General features: G+C 48.0%; 1 pseudogene; it reads right to left on the bottom strand.

Moving 5' to 3' along the window:
• Nucleotides 1-673: 673 nt before the first annotated feature.
• LOC124695277 lies at nucleotides 674-1909 on the bottom strand (annotated as a pseudogene).
• Between the last annotated feature and the right edge of the window lie 10600 nt (nucleotides 1910-12509).

Raw genomic sequence — 12509 nt, 5'->3', positions numbered from 1 at the left:
CGGCGTCGCAGGCGACGGAGTGTGTGCACCTCTGCCGCGGCCATGGCCACGACCACGGCCGCGACCTCGGCCTCGACCAGACATGGCGTCGTCTTTTCAGATGGCGGCGGCTAGGGTTGGGGAGAGAGGCGCTAGGGTTTGTGTGTGAGAGGCACGATCAGAGGCGGCCCTTTTTATAGGCCGGAGGGAGGCGGGGGAGCGGTGGCTCTCATTAACGGCGGCACGAAGAGCAAGGCGCCCCCGACGGGACGGTTTGCTGCGCGTCTGCGGAAACTGCACCGCCGCTGCGCCCCAATTAACTCCCGTCGCGAGGTAGGCGACGGTTAGGTTAAAATTGAATGAGCCGCTGACGCGTCGGCCCCGCCACTCCCCGCTGGCGTCGACTTTTGGGATGTGTGGCTGACAGGCAGCTCCCACGCCCAAAACATTCAGCCTCGCGAGGCGCCGGCGCGCCCGATTCGCGCTCTTGGCGAAGGGGCCGGCACGGGGTTGCCGGCGATTCTATTGGGCTCTAAAATTGGCTGGCACCGTATGGGGCGCGCCGGTGCGAGCCCATTTTTCCTCCCGGCCCCCAAAATACTATCGGGATCGGTATCGGGGGCACCGGTGGAGATGCTCTAAATAAAGGAAAATCATATGAAGAAAAGTCTTCATCAGCCATGTCTCGTTTGTCTCAGCATGTCTTTGGTATGACATTGGCCGATTTTTTCAACTTCACGTTCTTGCATGTACTCGTTACGCCGCCTTTGCCATGCCCGTTGAAAGGAAGCTCCACATTCTGCAACACTATATCATGGCATGGGATGGTATTGCTGCAATCAAGCTTGATTGCTTCCTTTATTGCACTCGTGCCACTTATATTCTTGAATTGAATGTTGCTTAGCTCCACAGCCGATTTTTTTTTTTTGCACGCCTTTGGCTTCAAAGGATCATCCATGTAGCAATAGCTTTGATCGATGATTATTGGATTCTGGACCTTGTCCATGATAATGTCCTCAAAGGTGATGTCCTTGGCAAATCCTTCTCCCCTTGCCATGACACTATGCGTATACCATTCGTCGTGCCAACGAGGTGTGCTTTGTAAAATGTTATGTTGGAAACTCGAGCTTCTGAGTTTTTATCTCCTAAGCTTTCGACACTGATTCCATGATCCGGGCTGCAAGTAATTTTTTAAGCATACAAGTTTTCGGTTCCCGTCTCGATTGGCATGCAATCATCTTCGGTTTTTATGTTGCAATCCAAGACTTGTATATCCTTTGTGCGGGCAATGTGGATACCATCAGTATTAGGGATATCGCCGGGCCCAATGATCGTGATATGCTTTAGAGTTACATCCTTGCAATCTTCGACCGACATGTGCATCTGCTGGCTATTTAAAAGGTGGATATTTTCTACCTTCAACTGATTACACTTACTGAGCAACAACGTCCTCGGGGCCTTTGTGCATTTGAGGTTCTTGTGGACTCGACATGAGTTTTTCCACCATAACTCGCCATTCTCGTTCATGGTTCCATCACCCGTCACAGTTAGCTTGTCAACGTTGCTAAACATGATCCACTTTCTCATATTCCCTTTGCCAAGTTGACCGCCCGGGAGCTACCAATGTTCCATCGAGCTTGAATCTAATGCTTGACTTGCACTACCCGGAGAATGTGGTCCGCTTGACAAGAAATTGCATCTCCTCTGGAAACAGCATGGTGGCTGGCTTAGACGATGAGCAGATTGCGGACCATGTTTTCTCAAACGCCGGCGTGTCATCCGTTTGGCCATCAAAAATGGCTCCATAGCTTACCACGTTGAACTCGACCTCTTGAGGGGGTTTGGTTTTGTCGCCAAGTTTGCGGTGCCTAACAGTTTTGTAGCTCCGTTGCCGGTCTTGACGCTTGTAGAAGGCCACTCTTATCTCCATGGGCGCGTTTGGTTGCCTGGGCCTGATTCGTGGCTCACTGGCGCAGCGGTGCAAGCACATTTGCGCATTCAAAACGAGCCACGGGTCGAAATTGGCCTGTTGTTTGGTAGGTCGGGCTGCATCGGCTGGGCCAAAAAGGACTTTCTGTTTGTTTGCCTGCAGCTGAGCCCAAATCTCGATGGAGATGATATTAGGCCTTTTGGTACCATCCAGGCATGTCTAAGGTTACCTCTTCTCTACGACTGGTAGGCTTACCATGCTCTCACCTCTCATCACACAGAAATCACAGTTCATGATAGTTGCAAACTTACGAAGCATAGTAGTTCACGAAATCATCCCTAACTACTACGAATTGCAGTTTATCATAACGGGGTCGTTCAACATACGGGGATCGAAAAGGGGTTCAAGAAACAGGGGATCATAGGGGGTTCTTCTTCTTCTTCACTTCGATCTTCACTTCTTCTCAGATGGTGGTGTTGCCTCTGGCTTCCCACATTGCGTCTGCCCACTCTTGCCTCTTCACCTTCCAGGCATCATTGTCGCCTGCGTCCACACCATTGCCGGTCTCTACTTCATCAAAAGTGACAACCTTTTCGAAGAAACTCATCCTCGCCCCAACCTAGGATCCAGATGTGAAGAATGCAGCAGACAAGGACCACCTTTACCTGAATGTCAAACGTGTGGAACCGTTTCTGGCCAAGGACCTTGAACCTGTTCTTCAATGCAGCAAAGACCCTCTCAATGGCGACTCTAAGGCTTAAGTGTCTGAGATTGAACAACTCTCTCGCCTTCAGAGGTCGGTGCTTCGCAGAGAACTCGTTGAGGTGGTACCTTGTTTTCCTGAAGGGAGGTAGAATTCCCGGTCGGCATGCATATCTAGCATCTCCAAAGGTAGAACCTACCATCAGGGATTTGCAACCCATCAAGCCTTGACAAGATGTCGGCCAGGATGCTCGCATCATCAGCTGAACCCTCCCACCCAGCAAGCACGTAGGTGAACCTCATATCGAAATCCACAGCTGCTAGCATGTTCTGGCTGGTGTAGTGCTTCCTCCCGTGGAATGTTGTATACATTAATCTCGGTACCTTTGCAGTCACTACAAAGGAAAACCCTTTTTTTTGACAAATCACTTTCGTCATGTGAAGCCAATTTTCGTCAAGGATTACTTCGCGGTGACGAAATTTGATCGTCATGGGGTTCGTCAAGGAAGCTCCGTCATAAAATATCGGGGGTGATGGTATGCATTTTTTCGTCAACGTCAAATGTTTGATGGTGACGACACTCGCAAATTCGTCAACATCGAAGGTTGATTGTTGACAGACAGGTTTGTCACGAAAAATTGCAACTTTCGTCAATATCAAAATCTTGGGAAGTTTCGATTGGTCCAAAAAAGCATACGTGGCCTTACATGTGGGTCCCATTTGGCTTCGACAACATGGGTCCGACGGCGCTGACATGGATATCCGTCATGTGGGACCGGCATGGTGCTGATCGGTGGGACCCACAAAATATTATGACAAGCTGGACCCACAATATTCCGTCCGGTGGGATCCACAAAATTCGGACAAGTGGGACCAGGTTGTTGCCGACATATGGGTCCCAATAATGCTCGATCGGTGGGACCCACAAATTCGACAAGTGGGACCAGAAATTGGTGCCACGTGGTTTCATTTAATAGTGACGTTGTGACATTTTCCGTCACCTTTTGAATTTGACAAAAATTGAGAGCATTTGAATTATTTGCGAAATTTGGGAAACAAAAAAACTGGCAAAATATCAAAAAATAGACAATAAATATCATGCATAAATGGTGGCACAAGAAGTATATATGTCTCTCACAGACCGAAAGATTCATAAGAAAAATTACAATTGGAACACAAAGAAATTAAAAGACCTATGATTAATAATGTTCTAGGATGGTGGTGCAATAGATTAGTTGCCCTGGGATTCAGACATGGATGGTGGCTGGGATGTCCTCAAGAGCAAATTAAGCACGGCATCCATTTCTCTCTGCCTCTTTTCATAAGCCAGAGTCTTTTCTTCTTGGGCTTTCTTCACGGCTTCAAGTTCTTCCTCCTGCTTCTTCCTGATCTCTTCAAATTTTTGATCTTGTTCTTGCGGTCTTGCTCGCATCTCAACGTGGTACCTTTCAGTCGCACTGTATGGAGTTCTGCTCTTGATCTGCGCGATCTTTGTTGTAGCTCTCGGATGCGTGTAGCTGAGACGAGAAGACTTCCGGAACTTGTTGTGACGCCCAATCTTGGTAGGAATGTCTTGTTGCGGAGTGGTGGATGGGCTTTTCTCGCTCAGAAATAGCTGAACAATTTGCAAATCAGTCAAATCAGGTTCATATTCATTGCGTGGCGCCGCTTTTTTTGCCACCATTTTATCCTGCATAAAGATTACAATCATTGCATGGACAACATACAAAACTGGATTATATTATAGGGATTTCTAGTTTCGTGCCCCTGGTTCGTTAGTTGTACTCAGTTTTCCCCAGTCCCTTAGTTTTTCCTCAGTTTTCCCCTCCTCTAGTTTGAAACACGCACAAGTGCTGGAACGGCCGGTAGCCGTCGGGTCGAGGCCTTGACCGTTAGTCCGACCGGGTGGGGCCGCACATGGGCAGCTCCTCCCCGACCGTCTCGTGCCGACGGGTAGGGTCGGGAGACACGTCGGAGCAGCCATCCATCTATCGCCGACGTGTGGGCCGTTTTATTTCATGATTTTATACGCGGTGCCGCCAATGACAAATGGGGCCGCTCTATAGGGCTGCCGCAGCCAATGACCAGTGGGGTCGTATATTTTTCGGTAAAAGACATATATTGCCGCTCGTGGGGCTGCCGCAGCCAATGACCAGATGGGGTCATCTATTTATTTAGGGAAACTCATATATTGCCGCTCCGTGGGGCCTCCGCGGCCAATGACCGGTGGGGTCGTCTATTTTTCAGGAAAAGACATATATTGCCGCTCTGGGGGCTGCCGCAGCCAATGACCAGTGGGGTCGTCTATTTATTTAGAGAAACTCATATATTGCCGCTCTGTGGGGCCTCCGCAGCCAATGACCAGTGGGGTCGTCTATTTTTCAGGAAAAGACATATATTGCCGCTCTGTGGGGCTGCCGCAGCCAATGACCAGTGGGGTCGTCTATTTATTTAGAGAAACTCATATATTGCCGCTCTGTGGGGCCTCCGCAGCCAATGACCGGTGGGGTCGTCTATTTTTCAGGAAAAGACATATATTGCCGCTCTGTAGGGCTGCCGCAGCCAATGACCAGTGGGGTCGTCTATTTATTTAGAGAGAAAAAATCATATCTCGCCGCTCCGATATATGTCTTTAGAGAACACCATAGAGAGAAGCAACAAGTTCGCTAATTAATTATTCTTAAGCTAGACCGGAGAACCGCTGGCAGCTCGTTCCCCACCGTCGGACGGAGCAGCCATCGCCGGCGGCGCGCCGGCGCCTCATCGCGCCGCCGGCTCTGTCCCCCGGCAGCGTCGGACGAACTGCGGCGCTGCACGTCAACCACGGCTCCAGCACTTGTTTCGTCCGCACGCAGTGTACCCACCGCAGGAAAGTCCGCCGCAAGCGGATCCGCCGCCCACGACGACCGGGATTTGTTCCGCGCACCAATTGGTAGACCTCCGCTCTCGCCTCCCCCGCCCCCTAATCGATTCGGTTCCCGTAATTTATTGGAGTTTGCAGGTACGAAATAGTCCTCAATGTCTCGTCGTAGCGGGTACACCGGCGAGGGTGGGGATTCGATCATGTCGTGGCCACGTTCTACTTCTCCTACCTCGTCGGAAGTGCAGGTATATAGCTTCAGCTCTCCGTACTACCGTTGAATTTGAAGTTCCGCCATGGCCTGTTGGGGTGATTTCGGTTGTTCTTTTTTCCATTATTGTTACGATTAGCCGGGCAAGCCGATGATCCATGGTACATTGCATACCAAGATGAATCAACCCGATGGTGTAGCCGGAGGATGGATTTGGAGGAGAAGGTGGCCAATTTAGGTGATGAATTGGCCCGTAAAAACTCGATGATATTCGAGCTGAAGCGTATTGTGGAGGAAGAAAAGAAGAATTCGAGCTTATTCGCAAGGAGAAGTTGAGAGTTGAGACAGATCTTGCCGTATTTGATCAAGTGGTAGAAAATCTAGAACATGAACTTAAAGTGATGGGAGAGGAGAAAAGTAGATTCATCTCGTGCAGCTTTATTAGGTGTCATCCCTGTCCTAGCGCTTATGTGGTTCTCGGTAGAAGATTTAGTATAGAATTGTTATTCAGGTAGATGGCTCTAACCACTCGTATTTTGTTGTGGCTCTAAGAACTCGTATTTCGGTGTACAATTTCCTACTTGTGCTAAGTAATGTGCACGATAATTTTAGCAAGGGATCCCAAAAGTGAAAGCATGTACCAGCCTCCGGATCAAATACATATCAATATCTTCCCAATCAAGTTGGGATAGAATTCAAATCATACATACGGATGTACATGGACACATCAAGAACGTGAAGAAGCTTTTTTTTGAGACGGAGGTAGTAGTTCGAACAATTTTATCCCATTTGGAAATTGAAAAATACAAATTTATAATAATTTATCCCAATTTGCGGCGTCGAACACGGTCGCGCAGCGATGGGCAAGAAAGGCCGGGACGACGGGCGGCTGATGGGTGGTCATCTGCGCCATCAAACGTTGAAGCGATGTTATCGGCGATGGCTTCAATGTTCGTGGCATCGATGACCAAGTGTCGGAACCGCCGCTGTCTTGGTGTACTTCATCGCCGACGGATCTGCGGAGGGCTGGATCGGCGGCTTTGCAGCGCGGTTGTAGACGATGGCTTCAATCGTCTTGGCATCGATTCGCACTCTCGGCACCGGAAGTGAGACATCAACAGGCTCCGACATTGAAGGCCGGGTCTCGCGCCGTCGAAGCGATGTTGTAGGCGATGGCTTCAATGTTCGTGGAATCGATGACCACCTGTCGGCACGGCCGCCGTCTTGGTGTTCTTCATCATTCAACAGATCTGAGAATAGAATCGAAAGTGAGACAGAGAGAGACATTTCAACTATTTCTGACGGTTAGATCCTCACCGGCACTCTTAGATCCACGGCGCACGCACGGTTAGATCCGCGCCGCCGCACGCCGCCGCACGCACGGTTAGATCCGCGCCGCCGCACGCCGCCGCACGCACGGTTAGATCCGCGCCGCCGCACGCCGCCGCACGCACGGTTAGATCTGCGCGCGCACGCACGCCGCACGCACGGTTAGATCCGCGCCGCCGCGGCCGCCGTAGTAAGAGTGGAAATACGAGAGAGGAGGATGCGACCGGAATATGCGATCGCCGGGGTTGGTAGGTATGTGCTCTGCTCTTGTCTCCGTATGCGTCCATCGTGGTAGAGAGAGATACGAGGCCGTCCGATCATAAATGATCGAACGGTGCAAGCGTTCGTTGAGCTTTCAACTAACCAAGATCCGTGTGACATACATCTCGACCAATCGGAGATCAGCCAATGAGTACAAGTTAGGAAAACCGAGTAGAACTAAGAGGGGAAAAGTGAGGAAATGTTTATCGGAAGGGCAAAACTGAGTATGACCGAGTAAAACAAGTGGGCCCGGAGGGGGAAAACTGAGTAACACTAAGTAAAACAGGGCACCCAAATAATAAACGGACTAAGGGAAATTGAAGCTTTTGGCATAAAAATTGTAAAATTGTGTTATTTGAACAATATATTACATTTTGGCCGACTAGATATTGTTTGCAACTCAAAGATACACAAGTGTGACGAATTTGGACTCATTTGGACAAAGTTTGTAAGCATAGTGGGTATTTGGGAGGTGTATTGAGCAGAAAGCCCTGCATCTTCATATCTAGTAGCTCATGGACTAAGAAGTGGTTTTGAAGCTTTTGGCATAAAAACTTCATATCTCTATATTTCCTTTTCCATTATTATTTCTCTAGGTTGTAGGTAACATAACAAGGCTCCATGGGAAGGTTCCACCATGTTTTGAATTATTTTGAATTGAACCCTAAAACCCTAAAACCCTAAAACCCTAAAACCCTAAAACCCTAAAATGATAAATGTGGCTTAAATGTGGCATACAAATTGTTCATACAAATTCAAATTGTTCAACACAAAGGGATCCCCAATACAAAGGGAACCACAATACAAATTGTTCATACAAATTCAAATTGTTCAACACAAAGGCATCCCCAATACAAATTGTTCAACACAAAGGGATCGCCAATACAAAGGGAACCCCAATACAAATTGTTCATACAAATTCAAATTAGTTGTTCAGAATAAAATCTTTCTCTTGCTCCTGGTGTGACTCGCCGGGCCACCACCTTACTCCGGGTAACCCTAACAGGGATATTACCGGTGTCTACCTTCCTTTTGCCCTCTTTCTTGTTCTTCTTCTTCGCAAAGCTTGTGCTTTTTCTTCGCCATGTACTCTTCGAAGTTAGCTTGTATCATGGCCTTACCACTTTCGTGGCATTCTCGACTATACTGTTCCCTCTCCTCTAGACTCATCGGTTGAAGCCATTCTATATCCATCTGTTCCCTCTGCTCTCCATCCAATGGTTCAAGAAGCTCTACATCCATCTGTTCCCCCCGCTCTCGATCCATCGGTTCAATCTCCTCATGTTGAACTGCTGCTTCAATCTCCTCTGCATTTGCTCGCTTCAATCTCCTCATGTTGAACTCGTTGCTTCAATCTCCTCTCGCATTTGCTCGCTTCAATCACCTCATGTTGAACTGCTCGCTTCAATCTCAAGTTAAATTGCCGCTTCATTCTCCTCTCGCATTTTCTCGCTCCCGCCCGATCTTCCATTCCAAAAGCTGGGTCAACTCCATTTTTACAAAGCCTAGCAATGTGTCCAGGGATTCCACAATGTTTGCACTTACGTTTTCGAATCGGTGCACCACCCTCTCGCACTAGCTCCGATCCTATTCTTCCTCGGCCTACCCGCCGGTCTAGTCAATACCGGAGAGTACGGTTTGAAGCCTGGATCGACTTTCATCCATTGGTCTTTTCCCAACAAGGTAGGAACATTCATAGCATATGCAGCCCTAAATTTGGCAACAGAGAAATACTCGACACATACTGATCAACTTCACCATCTTCACCCCCTATAACACTCATGAAAAACAATGCGTGTATGCGGGGTATCCCACGGATCTGCCATCCCCTACAATGGCATGTCCTATCAACCAAACTCACTGGATACCTCCACTCGCCCGTTTTCTTTGTCGAGTGTAGGTTACCTCAGCCTCCATTCCTTTCTCCGACGCATCGCATCCTCAATTGTTTTGCCCTGGCATGCAAAGACTTAATCAAAGACGGGAGCATGAGATGGCCAACATAATTTGTGGATGCAATTCTTTGACGCTGAATCGATCTTTATCATGATCATCCGCCTAATCTTATCAAATATTTGCCACAAGCATAAGCCCTTTCAATGACTTGACCTTTGAATTGAAACTCTCCGCAAGGTTACTTGTTACATAGTCTACCTTGCAAATTTCATTGAATTGGCTTCTTGACCACACCCTACCATGATGTTCATCCAAGTACTCCTTCACCCCATGTTTTTATTTATACAACACATCCAAATGAAACAGATGCTTCCTAGAGCTGCATGTGTATGAAGCTGGCCATAGGTTGTCAGTAAAAACTTTACCCTTGAATTTCTTTGTAAAATTCTGTACCAAGTGTCGCATACATTCCCTATGCTCCACTCCGTGGAATATCGCTTCTACCGCAGTCTCCAAACCTTTGCAAGCGTCCGTGTGGATAACAAGTCCTGTTGGATGACCTATAAGGTCGCGCAAATTCTGCGAAACCAAGTCCAACTTTCCTGTGACTCAACCTCCAAAACCCCATAAGCAACAGGGAACATCCAATTATGTCCATCAACTGCAGTAGCAGCAACTAGCTATCCTTTAAACCTGCCATGAAGAGCTGATGCATCCACGGCCAAATAAGGCCTGCAACCGTCCAAAAAGCCTTTCCAGCAAGCTTTGAAACAAACAAAAGCCCTTCTCGAAACATTCCTTGTGCATTACCTTCCCGCTTTTCAATTTGTAGGGAACTGTATGCTTGTCTATCGCTACAACACTCGCTCGGACTAGCCATCTCCACTTCAGCTTTGAAAGTGTAAAGCAACCGAAAGCTTTCATTCCATGGACCATTGATCTTGTCAAGAGCCATTTCCTTTGCATAGAACATCCTCATGTAAGGTACTTTCATTTTATACTTCTCAACCACCTTTTTACGAGTGCTCGTTGGACCAAGTGAAGGATCTTCTCTCAGCCAATCTAGGATTACATCTGCCAACCACCTAGTCTTCGCTAGCTTTGTTTTCAGCTCGGCTCTCCCCTAGAGGTGGACACCTATGGATCTCATTATTCTTCTTTATCCGAAACATAATGATAAGGGATGTCGATAATAGATAACAAATTTTACACCGTGATCTAAATACACAACCGGTTGGCGTAGTACCCGAACCAAGATGCTTCGCGCATTGTGGATGCATGCAGCCTAAACCTACACCTTGGGTATGGGCATTTAATTGTGAACCTACCCGGCTCACTTTTAATAACCTCAAAATTATTCTTAGTGAGAATGTGATATGTAGTAATTGCATTACGGCAGTCCATCATCGTTTGAAACACGGTGCCTTCTACAAGCTGGGGTTTCTCCCTGTTCCACTCAATTGTTGGCAAGTCTTCACCTTCGTAATCGGCTAAAACGAGGCTATCATCATTCTCATTCTTCTCTTCATCATCAGTGTCATCAAATCTGGCACCAAAAGCCATATCTTCCATGTATTGATCCTCCATTGCCTGCTTACTGCATCGATCTACCAATTCAGGAAACATCAACTCATCCCCATCATCTTGAGGAGGCTGATCCTCAATGTCTGCATCGTCCTCCACATCGACCGTACGAACGATCTGGCTACCACTAGCACTGGGACAGATGGTGCTGCTGTGGACCTATAAGGAGCGCCACGGCGCACACTATTAGCAGAGGCAGCGAGCGAGTAGAGAGACATGATGCCCGACCACTCGATGATGCCCCAGCACTCGGATGATGCCTGGCCCTCGTCCACATGGATACGAATTTTACCGAACCGGCAAGAAGCATTCAAAGCAAAAAGAAATCCCGGATCGTCTTCGGAAATTAGTGGAACAAATCTTCCCTCCGAGCTGTTGAAATATTCGAAATGAACCGCATCGAGAGAGCTCCGGTGTAGTTATCGTAGATGTTAGCTTTGAAATCCGTTAACGAGATGGTGGTTGCAACCACCGCAGGGAAGTTAAACCCGGCCTTACAGCGTTTAGAATCACGCGTAAAGCTAGAATCCAGCCTAACCACCAGCCGAAAAGCCAGCTCGGATCCATCCTATTCGAAAAGCAACGCAGCTTAGTTGAGCAACAACGATTGGCGCTCAAAACCGCCTATCGTTAATTCACATGGGATAGGCGGACGATGCTTACCCGGATGGAATCCATGCGTTAGATCCCTCCGATTCCCAATCTTCTCCACGGCTGGCGGGAATAGTCCGCACACCGGACGGAATTACAAAGAGGACAGCGGTAGATCCGGATCTCGGTGGAGGCGGAGCCCGGGGTGGTGGTGGGGGCGGGGCCGGCTCGGCGGCGGACGACGCCATAAGGTAGGTGGGCAGGATGGCGTGGCGGCGGAGGGCGGTGTGTGAGCTCCTCCGGCCTCGGACGGAGGGGAAAGCTTTGGGTCAGCTCTTCCAGTCAATAGTCAACACATTTCGAAAGCAACGGTCAAGTCAAAACCACCGCGGCTCCCTAGCCGTCACCGGTAACTGAAGGCCTCTCGAACGGACGGCAACCCTCCCGTCCGAGCCTCTGAAAGGGGTTTCAAACTAGAGGGAGGGGAAAACTGAGGAAAAGTTAAGAGGCTGGGGAAAACTGAGTACAACTAACGAACCAGGGACACGAAACTAGAAATCCCTATATTATATTGTGCTAATATGAAATATTTTTTACATATGCACTTTTTGCTTCAGCACTCATAATGTTATCCTTGTTAGTGTGTGTGATTCTAAAAAATTCAATTGGAGAGGTTTCTTCTTCCGTCGCTTAGCCTTCTCGCTTGAAAAAATGTAGAATGCACATTACCATTGTACACCGTGTATGACGAAGTATGAACTGTATGGGGAAATTCAGAACACTTACTATATGTTCCCGAGTGAGCAACATAGCTTCGAGATCCAGAGTGGTATGGAACTGTTTCACGGCTTCTGTTCTTTCCATTTTTTACACACACTACCTATGTTCAGTACATGCATTTTATTTATCCAGATCGGAGAAATGTAAGAATTCAGATAGTTGTTATTGAAAGGAATAACGTTTATGTACCTGGTACTTCTCATCAAACCATCTCTTCACCAGTTCTTTCCAGCTTTTCTCTTCTACATGATCTGGCTTCTTCAGATATGCTTGCTCCACTGTGAGATTTTTAATTTTCGGCCAATACTCCTTTTAAAGCCTATATCGGAACTGCCGGATACTAACTTGCAGCATATCAGTGCACACATCTTGAGCCACCTCATCAT

Source organism: Lolium rigidum, chromosome 3 (genome assembly GCF_022539505.1).
Source record: "Lolium rigidum isolate FL_2022 chromosome 3, APGP_CSIRO_Lrig_0.1, whole genome shotgun sequence".
Lineage (NCBI taxonomy): Eukaryota > Viridiplantae > Streptophyta > Magnoliopsida > Poales > Poaceae > Lolium > Lolium rigidum.
This window is presented reverse-complemented; position numbering and strand designations above follow the sequence as displayed.